The 15,059-nt window shown below is 37.5% G+C and overlaps 1 protein-coding gene across 3 annotated transcripts in view; it reads left to right on the top strand.

Annotated features, from left to right (window-relative positions):
* CSRNP3 (cysteine and serine rich nuclear protein 3) overlaps positions 1-15,059 on the top strand; it is a 107,203-nt gene that overhangs the window by 5,429 nt on the left and 86,715 nt on the right. The window contains exon 1 of one of the 3 annotated variants that reach the window (XM_069861198.1): positions 11,834-11,916. The exons of 1 other annotated variant lie outside the window; for it this stretch is intronic. The gene's annotated coding sequence lies outside the window, so the exon portion shown is untranslated. Of the gene's footprint in view, positions 1-11,833; positions 11,917-15,059 lie in introns of those variants that run through there. One more of the 3 variants, XM_069861200.1, reaches the window with a different exon arrangement.

Below are 15,059 nucleotides of genomic sequence, written 5' to 3'. Positions count from 1 at the left end.
TACTGTACCTAATTCACAAACTAAGATTTGTTGACAGTAGCAAGAATCTCATGTGTTAGTGTGTATGTCTATCCCACAGCTTCTCAGGCAAATACATGGATCGTGTGGGATGTTTGGGGTGTATCCTGAACCAAATAGTTATAGGAGAAATCTTGATAGAGTAACTGTGCTTAGCGCGTGGGTCATTTTTTAAGAAGTAGATAGTATTTTTTTGTGCGTGTGTTCTTTTTTTGAGCGCTCGGTTCAAAAAAGAAGCCAATTCTGATCTGTTGAGTCCCCTCCCTATTAGTGGTGGTTTGGGGGGTTTTTCGGTCTTTGGGAGTTTTTGTGTCTGGTTTTGGGGTTTTGGGGGGTTTGTTTGGCTTGTTTTTGGGGTTTTTTTTTGTTTGGGAAAAAAGAAGATGGGAATTACATAGTTACTGAAACAAACAGCATAGGCAATCTCTTTATGTTCTAAAAGCCTTGAATTGTACAACTAAACGATATCTTCATGACATCTGAAAGTCAATTTAGAGATGCATTAACAGCAAATTTGGAAAGTAAAGTCTGCTGCCAGTGGCCTGCTGGTCTTCATGTGGCTTGGGCTGGGAGACCTCTGTCTACCCTGACATCATCTCCACACACACGCAGGTTTATTATGGAATCATGAAAATGAAAAAAACCCACCACACTGATCTGTGCAACTGAAGCTACTTCTCTGAAGACATGCAGTTCTGCTGGAGAGCTGTTGTACGGGAGTTAAACAACTTACTAAATAGTAATAAGTTCATCCAAATACCCATTTGTTAAGGCTTTTCAGTAGTATTGTCACCTATGTATGTCATAGCTGTGACAAAATAACATCCATAGACATGAAAGAGAAAGAGCTTAAACATCCATACCCAGGCGTGGATACCCTGGATGCACTGGTGTGTGCAACAGTATCAGGCTTTTTCAAGTGAAGCTAGAAGATCTGAAATGACAAATTTTATTCCTCACACCCACCCACACCCCTGCTGCCCTCCCACTCCTTCCGAATAGCCTTCCTGGAGGTACATTGAAAGTAGTAGGTGCATGTCATTTAGACCTCTGTGTCACCCTTCTCATGGCAAACAACTTTCAGATCATTTCAGTGCTAACGTTGAAATAAATCTTGTAGCCTGCAGTAGTGTATCATTCAGAATGCTGTATGTGGTTTGGGGCATCCTAATGTTAGGGAATTCAGGAACGTTGGGGTATGAAAACTGGAATTTTGAACATGGCTCTGCAAAGATTTATGACCACTGGGGTAACATCTCGCACGCCACCTCCTCCCCTGCCTCCCAACACAATCTCAACTCATTTATAAGAGCTTGAAGGTTTATTTTGATATTTGTTTTTCTGCCTCTGCTCATAATACAAAGCAGTGCAGGTTGTTTTACGGATTATTGTTCAATGCTCCATGAAAATTCAAGACAAAGCTTGGGTTTTATGCTTGAGAAATGCACAATGTTTAGCAGAAGAGACCCCTTAAATGCAATTTAAGAAGAGTTGTGAGTTGTGATGACAGGTATTTTCCGTTGTACATGGCAGGGATATGAGGCTGGTGATTCTGCATCAAGCTGGATGAATAGGTCAAACAGCTAGCTTCTGCTTCTCTGTTGAGCTGCATTAGGAGGAGTGACAATGCGATGACATAATCGCTGACCCCAGATTTTTCTCAGCTATAAATCCTCTGGCTGCAGTCTCCACTGTTCCTCACCACGTGCCATTCACGTTTAAGGGCTTTTCAGATCATCTCCATCACCATCTGCTACATAATGGAAACAAAACAATTGTGCTGTGTGTGGAGCCAGCTGACTCCCTGAGTGGAGATGGAGGTTTGCAAAATCCATCTCGTCACTAAGAACATTTGTCTGGTTGGTCTCATTGACATGCGGTGCACTAGTCACTAGGCTGTCATTGTGGATGAAAAATAAAACGAGGTAGTGATTCATTTACAGAGACATACACGTCTTTCAAGCAGGTCAGATGCTGCATGCTGTATGTGTGTTCTCATGCTTGTGTACAAGCAGTACTGCACATCCGAAGAAGAAGGGAAACAAAGCCCATATGTGAAACATCTTGTAACCATGAATATGTAACATTTGTGCTGCATGGGCAATGAGAAGGTAAGCAACAGGATTTCCTTACTGCAAATACTCACTAGGTGTCAGTGCATGATCACAGTGAACTGATCTTCCCTAGAAGTTCTTTGATGATTGATTGTGGCACCTCCTTTATGAATAAGTATTTAAAAGAAAATTCCTATTATTGTCTCCAGAATGTAATGTGGATTAAATTTAAGAATAACTAATGAATATAAGTAATTCAGTCTTGTTTTCAGAAGCATCTAACGAAGATGCTGATTTACAAAAAAAAACCCCACAACACATTTTGTGCTTAGTAAGGGTAATTTAAAGACTTAGAATAGCCTCTGTGTTGACCATTATCTAGCTTTCTTGTCAATGTCTGATATATTACTGATTCAGCACTCTAGGTGGTACTGCTGCTGATCCTGTGTGTGATTAAAATTCCTAATAAGATGAGGAAGGATTACAGTTTTCGTAGTGAGACATTATCTGTAACACAAACACATTCATTTAATTATTTAAAAAACTCTTGTTTACCTGAAGGATGTCAAAGATCAAGTCTGTAAGTGTCAGTCAAACTAGAGGAAACCCTCATGAATATAGCTAAAATTGCCTGGTTTTCGGTAAGAAATTCTTGTTCTCTTGCTATGTCATGTCACTGGAATGAAACATCATGTTTATTAGAATGTCTTGTATTACTTGTATCTTAATATTAGATTTTATTTTATTTTAAAGCAGATCTAAATTCATACTATTGAGACTGGTTCTAGTTATAGTTGTTTATGGAATGTGTCTTTTCAAGTCTGTATAGAGTGATTAAAACTCATCTAGAATTTTAAATTGTTCAATTGTTTTTTCTGTCTTCTATGTGAAAGTATGAGGTGAGAACTGTACATTAGTAGGTAAAAATAGCAAAAATAGTCATTCACTTGACAAATGCAAATATTTAAAATGGCTTTCCTGTATCTTTCAGTCTGTACTGAACATTTCCTGTTATATTTTAATCCATAGCACTTACGTAAATGTCTTTGCCATTTACTGTTACCCTTTTATATCTAATCTATTTACAAGTGAGGTCTTTGTAGCACCCCTCCCTGGTACTCTTGAGGAAGTGTTAATGTTAATGCTAATAGCTAAGGGAAGTTAGTTTGGTTACAAATAGACATCTTTTCTCATGCTTAAGACTATACTGCTACATATTCAGTATGTAGCAGGAATACTGATGTGATTGTTCTGTAGCCAACTTCATTATTTTGTCTGTTGTTGTAGCTGTAGAAGAGAATAATCTTTGGCGCAGTCTTTGCCTACTCATACCACTTAACTGTCAGGTAGAAACTGTTCATCAGACAAAGGCATATTTCTTCCATTCTAGCATCCTTCCAGTTATGTTTGCAATGGCATTTGAGCCCTGCATCTTCATGGAACACAGCTACCTCCTGGACAGATTTTAAGACAAATTCTGATGGAGCTTGTATAAGAAGGTCTGTAAGAGATACAGTAGGAAGACTATAGAGATTAAAATAGACCATTGTTTAACATATACCTCTCACTTACATAGACATACTGAATACAAATAAATATAACGGGCGTTATATATAGAAGAGCTTGAGTGACATCTCATTGCATATGACTCTTTGACTTTATCTCTGAACATTGAGTGGAAGCCCATTCTCCAGCTTCAATTGCTCACTAAGATCACAAGAATTATTATCTATTCACAGTGATGCAAAAGTCAACAAATTTTATCACTGTCTTAAAAATTGTTCCTAACTAATGCTTAGCAATTTATCTATAAGAAATACTGATTGTTGTTTTTAATGAAAACTTCAGGATTCCTCCAGGACCTCTTTTCAGAATTTGATCTATCTGAAAAGAGATCTTTCTGCGCAGGAACAAAATCTTTTATCTTCCTTTATTTGACATGTCTTGAGAAATTTGTTTAAAATACTTACTGGTGCTTGCTTTCTGCTGTCCTGCTTTTCATTGCCAACCATGACATTCCTTTGGTACGGTTCCTTTGACATTTGTGATTTTTGCTAAGTATTTTCTTTCAGGCCTGCTACTGCACTGAAGGTGATTAAAAAGGCACTTGCAACTCAGGAAATCAATGTGATGGTTCTCTGCAGCTGCAGCTTTTAAACTAATAAATACTGTAGGTTTGGCATAGAAAATACAGCCTGTGTCTGTGCAGAATGTGCAGAGAGAAATTCAGTCATCCTGCGTTTCACCTTGCTGAAATGGGTATAGCAGCACAGTGGGATGTCTGAATTTCTGAGCTTCTTTAGGATAAAGGCAGCTGCATGCACTGAGAATCCAAAGCACTGATCCCTCTTCTGTGTGGAATCTTAATGTAATAGATGCTTCTCTTTCACCTATGATAAACTTGTTTGTTGTAATTGAGGGTGCTTGGTGAGAAATTAAGAGACTCCATTACTGTTCTTTCCTCAGCCTGGAAGTGTTGGAGAGAGCAGAAAGTTGCAGGGAAAAAACAAGTTAAGAGGACTAGGACACTGCATGTGGTAGAAGTTGGGGTGCTAATGCACAGGGTGTAGTTTATCAAATAAACTAAGTTGATCTTTAATTCTTTGGAAAATGAGGTAGGTGCCCACAATGCTAACTTGGGGTCAGCAACAAATGTTTGGAGGAAATGCATTTTGGTGTTATCCCTGTTCTTACTGTTTTTTTCCACCTTTACTGTCTGCATTAGGTGTTTGTAACTAAATGCGATAGAGCTGCTTAAGTTCAGAACATGTGGCTTCGTGGTTTTGGATGTTTTTTTATGTTGTACTACTCTCTGCAATGAAGATTTCTGAAAGAACTACTAAAGACTAAAAATAAAAGAAAAATACTTGTATCTGCTTGTTATTTAATAAACTTGCAAGAATGTTTGAAAACACACACATGCACCACCACCCCCCACCAACCACAGACACATACACATACTCTCAGGTATGATCTTTGAAATCGAATTTCAAGTGTTTTCTCTAAATGCAGGTTCAGTAACAACATCTGTGAAAATCAATTACTGTGAACATTCCATGTAAACCGTGGTTGCTTTTGAATAGGAACTTTGATCCCGTGACAGAAATGCAGGTATTGAAGACTGATGTTGTAGTTCCTCCATCAATAAAATCCTTCGTTCATGGTCCTTAGAAGGGGAGGGGAAGAATATCTTATACTTTCCATGTATGGTCTTTGGTATTTATTAAAGTAATTATTAATAAAAGAATTAAAATCTCCAGGCAGCCTGGGACACATGGAAGCATTTTGGTTGGTTTTTTTTTTTTCAGGCATCTTTATTTGCCAGCTAGATCAGCTAGATCTATTTGCCAGCAATTTGTAATTGCCAGCTAGATCAGAACTAGATTGGCTCAAAATCAGTTTAAAGCCTTCATCAAGTAAGTGCACTAGTAGAGGAAGAAGGAATATAAATAAAAGAAGAAACTCATCTAATCTGCAAATTAAGCAAAAAGGAAAAGGACCCTTATTAATCTTTCAGGTACTCAGCTGTGGTGATGAAGTAAAATCTCATAAGGCGCCTGTCATAGCATCGGAAAGTGGTACTCCTCCCTGACCTAGCTGACAGACTGTGTCTGTGTTCTTTCCAAAAGGGGTAGTATCTCATCTTTTTTCTTACGGTGCTGTGCCAGCATCATGCTCCTCACTGGAGCAGATATGGCTCAAAACCAAGAATTTTTTTACAGCTAATAAAAGCTGTGTTAGTAAACTTGTTCGGGTTTGCTTAATTTTGCCTCTCAGTCATGAAGTCTATGTTATGGTTCAAAAGAAACTTGGCGTTTTAGGTTCATATACTGTTATTTAGTTATGAGAAGTTAATGCCTGATTTTGGGAAGAACTTACCTGACTCTAATTGCTGGTGTGGGCATTAGCAAAATTGGAAACAATATCTGTGCTAGACAGCTGCTTTATAAGATAGTCACAGATAAATTAATGGAAATCCATATATATTCTTGTGCAGAAGTTCTGCGCTTTTCTCTCTTTTGTGTCATATACCACTTATGATTTCACTGGATGCTGATGACTGTACTCAAGTTGATTGAAGGAATATAAATGGACGTTGGTAAGTGTGTGGGAGCCTGAGGAAGTTGAATCATGTAACTTGCATTTCTAAGAGGTGAAAATTAGTCTGCCTTGAATAAGTTTCTCAGTTCTGCCCTGAGATTTGTTCCAATGTGCTGCTATTTTCATGGAGGTTTCTTGTGTTTTTTACACAACCTGTACTTTTTTTTTTTTAAGAGGAAAGGAGAATTTGTTCTGGTTCTGCTTGGCTTTGTTTATCAAAGAGTAAAGAAAAATGTGCCTACTATAATAGAGATGCTGCAATACTGTTTCTCTTCAAAACTAAGGTAGGAATTAACATACTTTGCATTTGGCCTTCTGCTGCACAGCTAGCAGCGTGATTGTTGGGTTTTTGGCTTGACCTGCACCATCTTAGTTTTTACAGCTCCTTGATAGAATAGCACCTGATAAAATAACGTGTATTCAAGCATCAGGTCCACTGACCAGCATGGTCACTTTCCAGCATCCCTGTGTGCCATGTAAAGAGGACTTGGTTTGTTACTGTTTTATGCTGGAACAAACACTGTCCAGCACAGCTGCTTCAGAGACAGCAGTCTTCTAGGTTCTATTAAGGAGTAAAAATATATGAATGCCATGGTAAAGTAATCTGTTCTTCTTTCCTGAACCAGTTTTGATTTTCAAACTATGGGGTGATGTGTTTTGACTTTGTATTGCCTGTAATTACCCAGCTGCTTCTTCAACGTGAACAGCCATCCCTTCAGGCTTTATTAAATGCAGTCAGGAGGGCATTGGAGCCAATATAGCTTGTGGTATGGCTGCTTCATTTTACTATGTTGCTATTTCTGACTGTGGAGTTCTCTTCAAAAACTTACGGGAACTGTCTCACACATACTATTTGATAGTGTCTGACTATTTAAACCTCAGGTTACTGGAATCCTACATGCCTTGAGAGATTTCTTAGGCTATACAATGGCATACATCCACTACTTGTCATAAAGGAACATTAATTCTTCATTTAATTCTGATCATAAATAATTTCCTTGAAATGGCAGCAGCTTCAAATTAAGGAAGCTTTGGCCTGGATTTCAAACATCAGTGGGTTCTGGTTGTTGTGACCACACAGGACTTTTCCAGGCAGCAGCTAGTAAGTCATACATAGTTCATTCGTCCCTTTCTTCTTTTTTCTCTGTCAGTGTTTACTCTGCTTGAGGACCATGCTGGCACATTTCTTAATGACACTGGATGCTGAGTTCCATATGGAATTGGCAGGGGCTGTGAAATTGAGATAGGCTTGTTGCAGCTTTACAAGCTTGGTGCTCTTCAAGGATCCTTCCACAGATATGTGAGATGTAGGATGCTGAGAATCAAGGTATTATAATGTCTGTCTCCATTCAAGAGATCTAGTAGAGTTAATATGTAGAATGTGACATTTCTTCCCTGGATCTTGCTAGCAGAATGGTGAATAAGATCCTTATTTCTAGGCTATGTGTGAGAAATGTCTTCTGGCGTCCTAGTAACAATCTTTCTGGAGAGTTGTTATGCTGTAGGAGATCTGACCTCTTTCAGAATTAATAGGTGAAGTGATAGTTCTTTTGCTCCTGAACCAGACTGTAGCCACTGTTTTTCTTAAGTGGCTGCCTGATCCTGCAGTCAGTACCCTGGCGAGCAAACATTAACAGTCTCAAATATCTGCCTGTAGCTCTGTAGCTTCCTCTAAATATCTGGCTTCACCTATGTCTTCATTCAGCATAGTGTTAGAGCTGATCTCACGCTTGACAGAGGAGATCTACACTAACTGGTTTCTAATGAAGGACTATGTGATCAATTATCACAAAATTGCATAACCTGAGGATAGCTACCGGGAGTCACACACTGTATGAATGCCTGTGTGGACTATTGAGTGGAGATGAAGAGAGGTGTTACTTACCAGTAATTGGAATTCTTGGAGATATGTAAATCTACAAGTACCTTGTGCCTTTAGCCATCTTTTCCCTTTCCTTCTTTCCTACTTGCAAAGGTTTGCATTTCAGAAGAAACTAAAATGATGCAGAATGTGCTACCCAGTATCCTAAACATGAAAGTGGGTGAGAAATCAGCCTATCCTAGATTGCAGGAAAAAGAAGTGATCTAGTTTTGAAGTGAACATAACTGTGAACCATAGGGAGTTCTAGTTACTGATAAGCTCTTATCATCATCTCACTACATGCCTTAGTGTTTTGGGGTTTTTCTTTCAAAGTGTGACATAAAGGCCACTAACAGAAAACTGGATGCAGAACTTAACAAATCAGATCCTCCTTGATATCGAATACTTTCAGACGAGTTTTAGTGTTGATTTAGCTTTTCAGAATTCTCTCTCTTGTGTCTTTAAGTAAATAAATACTTTATGGTTCTAGGAAGGAAACTGGTATATGTACTAAAGAACCAAGTATGGACAAGATACGGGATGGAATAAAGGTTAGAAAGAAGATTAATCTGATAAAATAGAACAGTTGCAAATACATTTTTTATTTAAAGAAAAGTGAGAAAAGCATAAGGCCTACAGGGAAACATAACTGGACTACTGATAGAGCCTTCCAAGGAGGAGGAGTGGAACAATTAGCTCTGCTAAAAGAAGAGGCTGAAAGCAGATACTGTGGGAAGGTTCATGTTTAGCTTTAGCAGGGTATATTATGAAATACAAGAGAATTCTTTGAGTTTCTCATTATTTAGTTAGCTTTGCCAGTTCGTTTTCACAATCAGGGTTGTCTAAAGTGTTAAGATAAACATGGATTTAATTTGTTTGTTTGTTTTTCTGGCAGCCCTGAGTGTGGAAGTCTGTATGGTTTAATTATCATAATAAATAACATGTACTAAATGAGCATCATTTTAGTTGTCTCTTGTGGGTCTGTGCAGCACTTTTCAACTTTGTGTCCATAATAGCTTATCATTGACTGTGGAGTAGGAGGTACAAATCTTGACTGATAAGCCTGAGTGTTGTGTGAATTGCAAGTGAAACTGGAACTGGGATCTGTGAATGCTTTGTACTGAACTAAACCAAGGAAGGAACTGCCTTCAGCCCTGATGATGTAGCTACATAGATGTAGTCAAATGACTCTGGCAGTCTTGCAGTTTCTGATTTCAACTTACTTATATTCTTTTGATTTTACTCGGTCAACACCATTATATGGTAAGGCAGAGTGGATTACTGAGATGTAATTTATATATACCGTATAATTTTTTTTCTGTGAAGCTATTTTTTTCAGGAAGGGGGTTATTCTGTAGCACGTTACCTTTCCATAAAGGAACTGCCAAAAGAAGCTTCTTTCCGTGTAGAGTCAGAGAAAATGGAAGCAAATATTTTAATAGCAACAGACATAATTAGGGAAAGGAGAAGAGAGGAAAGGTATTACAGGAGTCTGCTTCCTGATGAAGCCTTCCTGTTGTCCAATGTAATGTTGTGGAGAAAAAAAATTAAAACATGTGTGGAATATTAAGTATAGAGAAGTTAAAAAAAAAAAAGTTGAAATAACCAAATGAATATAAGCACACCGACTAATCACTTGAGTCACAGTGAGGACTAAGTACAAACCTGGATCCAAGAAAGACCCAATTTCCCATTTTCCATCTCCAATGTATATATGTGATAAATTAATCCAATAATAGCACTTCAGAGCCAGAAAGCATTGTTGAGATTGTGCAAGATGCTGGCTCTGGAAAGGAACGGTTGGGTTCAGGTGCTGTGCCAGGGAGTGGCCAAGGCAGCAGGTGGTTGGAAAGGGCTGGTAAGCCAGAAGAAGCTGAGGGTAGCCCAACCAAGTACCAAGCAGTTTGGGCTGGGACACGGCTGCCAGGATGATCCAGGAGCCTGGAGGTCCTGTCTGTAATCGAGGGGCAGCCCTGAGGTCTCTTTGAGGCAGTCTCCAGGGGTCTGGGTCAGGGGGTGGCTGGCCAGATCCGGGCACGGCTGCAACAGAGTGGTAGCTTATCTTGGGCTGGGGCATCTTTATTGAAAATACATTAAATCCAATTATGAGACTACAATTCTGTATGTCCACATGTCTCCCTCAGCAGTTGGGCTAGTCAAGAGGCTAGACTTTGGTGCGCAGCTCCAAATTTCTTTCTGTAGATAAAAAAAGAAAATAAAGTTGAAAATGTTTTCCAGCCAGTCGTTTACCAGGGCAAAAATGTCTGTTTAGATTTTCCTCACTGTTCCACATTAAAGAAAATTGTATTGATTGTTTGGACTTGAAATCTAGTAGTTATTTTAGTTTTTTAATGCTTGCAGGAATGAATTTCCATTGCTCTAGGCATCTACGAAGAGGTTTTATGTCAAACTGAGGCAATTTGGTTAAAAAGACACCCACTTTACTTGTTAGGACACAATCTGAATGTTACGCATAGGGTCCACTGGCAGTTCATTGTAAGACTGACAGCTAATTTTTTTCAGAAGATAACACAGCTATTACTTCATAGTGAAGGTATGCTAATTCGTATAGCCTTGCTGTGGTTAGAGATCAATAAATGAGTGAAGAGGATAGATGCTCTTCTTTAAAAATATTCACAGTTAATTCTATTGGAAAGATGTAGCTGAAGATTGAAATTTGTAAACACAAAGGTATCTGTCAGCTTCTGCTGCTTAACATTTTCTTTTCAAGAGGAAATCCTGGACTACAAATGCTTTGATGTGGCAGTAAACACTACCTTCGCTAAGAGTGAAGACTCATTTTTGGTTTTGATATTAATTTTAATTGAACAGTCATCAAATAAACCTGATGCTGCTTTCTTCAGCTGAGCTGATATCTGATTTACACGGATATTTGGAAAATAAAACTTCCCTGATCTTGGAAAACCTATTTTCAACTGAATTTAAGAGGTTACAAATAGACTTCAAATAGACAAATAGACTTTTTAGACTTCAATTTTAGAATTGAAAATCACAGAATCACAGAATCACAGAATAACCAGGTTGGAAGAGACCCACCGGATCATCGAGTCCAACCGTTCCTATCAAAAAAAATTGTTCACTTATTCATTTTTTGTGTTTGAATTCTTATTTAGGTAGAAAATTTTGTATGGACAAAATTCACGCAGCACATTGGATTTTAGTTGCTGTATTATAAATACAGTGAAATAAATGCGTGTGCACTGATTATACAGGTAGAACTTCCAGAGAAAGTATCTACTGATGCTGCTTCAAAAGGGAAGAAAATGTATTTAGTGGAAAATTACTGGTATCCATCTCTGAATTATTCTAATTTGCATTGAGATTTCAGATTCTTGCTTTGCATAAATGCACTGCTGTTGTTTTGATAATCACAACATTTCTTTAATACGCAGCAGCACTTTTCACTGAAGATCCGGGTAGCTGAGTCAGTTTCACAGGGTGTATACAGGCAATAACCATGTTCCTACAGCTGTTTGCTTGTTTCTTCCTTTCAAAAAAGAACTGAAGGGGAGAATTTATATTCACTAGTGGAGCTGAAGGTTATTAATAGAGAGATTTTTTTTTTCTTGTCCTTAAATTTTGTCATTACCTTCCAGTACAGAGCGTCCTTGCTGATTACTAAGTATCTCATTAAAGCTGGTTTTGAGATGTGCCTTTTTGCTTTGTTTTCTTCTTGCTGCTTTCCCATTTTGCTAGCATGCAGATGGGGGTGGGGAGTGGGAAATAAGGGAGAGAGCATGTTCCAGCGGATGCCAGGATGACTTCAGTTATTGGATGACTGCTGTCTGATGGATAGAAAAAGGAGGAGTAAACCTTTCAGTCTGTGCTGACGGAGCTGAAACACAGAAACCCGATTTACAGGTAAGGATGAAAAAAATTGCTGTTCTGAATAGCTATTCTTGATCCTTGCCACAACATTTCTTGGATATTAAAAAATGCATGTGCAAGCATCTTATCATTTGTTCCTCATTAATGACTTTGAAGCTGCTTTTCACGTTATTTCCTCTGCCTAGAAGGTTTCAGCTGATGTTAGATCCGTAGACAGTGAAATCACAGGCATGCCTGATGCTAGCTGACAACTTTCTCATGTGACAGTATAGGCATTGCATCTCATTGATGCTGAAGTTGTTCAGTAAGATGCAGGAAGAGAGGTCTTGTGTGTATATGTGTGATGGAAACACTGTTGAAAATACAGTGTATGCTAGCAGCAGGAAAACAGTGCTGGGAGATCTAAAAATGTTTTCTTTAGGTTTAGATAGGAAAAGGACTTAGAAATTAATTTCTTCTAAAACTACGTGTTTGCGTAGAGCATACAGTAAGCATGGTTCCTTAGAGCAACCCTTAATGGGATTTTGTGGATTTTTGCGTTATTTTCAGGTTTGGAATATGGTTTTTAATTCAATCATAAAATTATCTTTCATCATAAAGAAAAACTGTGCTGCATATAATTAAAGTATCTGTACAAGGGACAAATCCTGTAGTACCTACAGCAGTTACATAGCAGTTTTAATAAACTGTTTAAATAGTTTCAGTGGAACCTGTTCTGCAGAGTTTACATGTAATCAGCAGCTGTTAGTTCACAGATACTGGGAATGGCAAGTAGCACATAACTTGCTTGGTACAGAAAATAGATTTGTTTATCAAGCCGCATTACTTGCAGATACAAGACCACAGGCATAAGTCCTGACCCCACTGAAAGAATTGTGAGGTTTTGATACTGGCCTCACTGGGGCAAAGATTTCAATGTGTCAGCTCTCTATTGACTTATTTCTATGTTTTACTTGTGGATCCTGTTTTTCTGGTTTGAAGCAGAAATCTTCACGTGACTATGAATGAACTGTGATTATAAATTGCTGCCAATTTATAGATGTGTTGGTTTGGTTTTTTTTTAAAACCAATCAGACTTTTGCATTACTTCACATTAGTGATGTGAATAGCACTTTAGCGGGAAGTAATTTGTAATTTGTTATATTTGGTGTACTTACTCTTTTGGGTATCTGCAGTAGCTTTTATAATATAAAACAGTTGTTAATTCTCATTACATGTGTCTATGTCTCTTTGAATGCTGTATTCTAAATGAAACCATTGATAGAAAAACTGGGAGCGTTATGTTGTGAGCAACTAATTTTTTATTAGTTAACTGTTCATCTTTTTACGGCATTGAAAATACAGTAATGGGATTATTTATTTGACACAGTCCATTTATGTAGCACTCCAATAAAGGGAAATATTAGATGATTTCTGCTTGGTTTGAGAGTACATAGTCACTAAATATATTTTTAAAGCTATAATAGTGGAATTTAATTTTAATATATTTTGGAGATTAAAATCAGTAAATGTGTGCATGCATTTCTGTTGTATTCACTGAGAGTGAGTGCCCTTAGACCAGACCCAAAATTTTTAAAAAGTGATGTTATTAAAGAAAAACCGGACAAGATTAATAGAATTCTGAGAACTAAAGAGGGCTGGAAGAATATTTGTTGTCTGTATTTATACACCTTACCAGCTGCACACATCTGGAGTGGTGTCCTTTTCTGCTAGCTTTTTTTCAGAGAACAGAGCCCAATATTTTTGCTAAACAATCAATATAAAAATTTATAACTTACAGCAGATGTCACTGATTTCCAAAAGTATTCTAAAAGAATGACAAACTATATCTTTTTTTTTATACTGTAATGTCAACACTGTTGTTTAACACTCACTGAAAAAACACATGATTTGCATGCTAACATTTGTTATTTGTAGGGAATGACCACCTATCTGAAAGAATAAGCACAACTATTAAATTAAAATCTCACATCTATGTATTCCAATCACTTTTCTTTTCCTCCTCAAATGAGAAATCTGACTCAAAGCAGCTTCAATAACATAGAGGAATTGATGAAAACAGAGATCTAGTTCCACATATATTTAAATTATTCTGTCTCCTTGGAAACGCCGCTGCTGCAGATGGATTTGGCTTTTGGTGGCTAAAAATATCTACTGCTTAATAATGACAGCATGAAAAATACTGAATAGAATGACTGTGTTGTTACTAGTTTTTAAGTTCCCTAATGATTCAGGTATTCTACACAAATGACAGATTTGCGTTTTCTGTCCAGTATTCCCTATCAGCTGCTTCCAGCACTCACCAGCTCGGTGAAAATGAGATAAGCTTATCAGTCTTGTTTGTGGACATTACTGAGAAAGGAGCATGTGTGTGGGAGGCAGGGTAGATGAAGAGTTTGATAGGAGGTAGAAAGTTGTGAAAAAAAGTTCACAGTGGTGGTGTGGGTATGGGTTATGTAATACTTGAGGATGCAGGCTTATTTCCAGTGAAGTCAATGGTAGGCAGAGCATGCTTAAGCCCTGCCTTTGTAAATTAGCAATTAGTAAATAAAAGAAGGTCTTTTTCTTTCATTTGTTGCATAATCTTTAGTGAATGCTTCCTTAGCAGTTGTATGTGTAGGTGATTTAAACATCATGCAAACAATTCTAAGTCAAATATTAAGTTAACTTCAACAGAAGCAAAAACCTGAATTACTAAAGAACTTGTTGTAAGCAGTACTTGTTGTAAGGATTTCATTACTTAGCATTACAAAGAAGCTTCATCATTTAAAGAATTATTTTCAGTTGAAGTGTATGCACTGCTTTTTTTTTAGTCTAGTTCTTTATTGTTTATACCCAACGCATATCAAAACTTCTTTTGTTAGCTGGTATTCAGTATATATGAATAATATATTTTTGATCTCCACTTTTCCATTGGATGACTTCCTGCTTGTGCCCAGAGACCAAAACACGTGACAAACATTTCCTCAGTGCTGCATGGTGGGCTAAATAGATCTCCTTTGTTCTTTTATTTTGTTGGTATATGTGTGATTTGTTGTAGCACAGATCAGAATTGCTGATTAATTTTCAATTATTAAATGAGTTATTCTTCCTGTTCTGTACTGTCTCAAAGGCAACAATAAAATATTACAAGGTATTGTTACACATTTAAATAATTAATCTTCTGAAAATTGATA

Source organism: Phaenicophaeus curvirostris, chromosome 7 (genome assembly GCF_032191515.1).
Source record: "Phaenicophaeus curvirostris isolate KB17595 chromosome 7, BPBGC_Pcur_1.0, whole genome shotgun sequence".
Classification (NCBI taxonomy): Eukaryota; Metazoa; Chordata; class Aves; order Cuculiformes; family Cuculidae; genus Phaenicophaeus; species Phaenicophaeus curvirostris.
The sequence above is the reverse complement of the archived record's forward strand: the minus strand, read 5'-3'. Positions and strand labels throughout refer to the sequence as shown.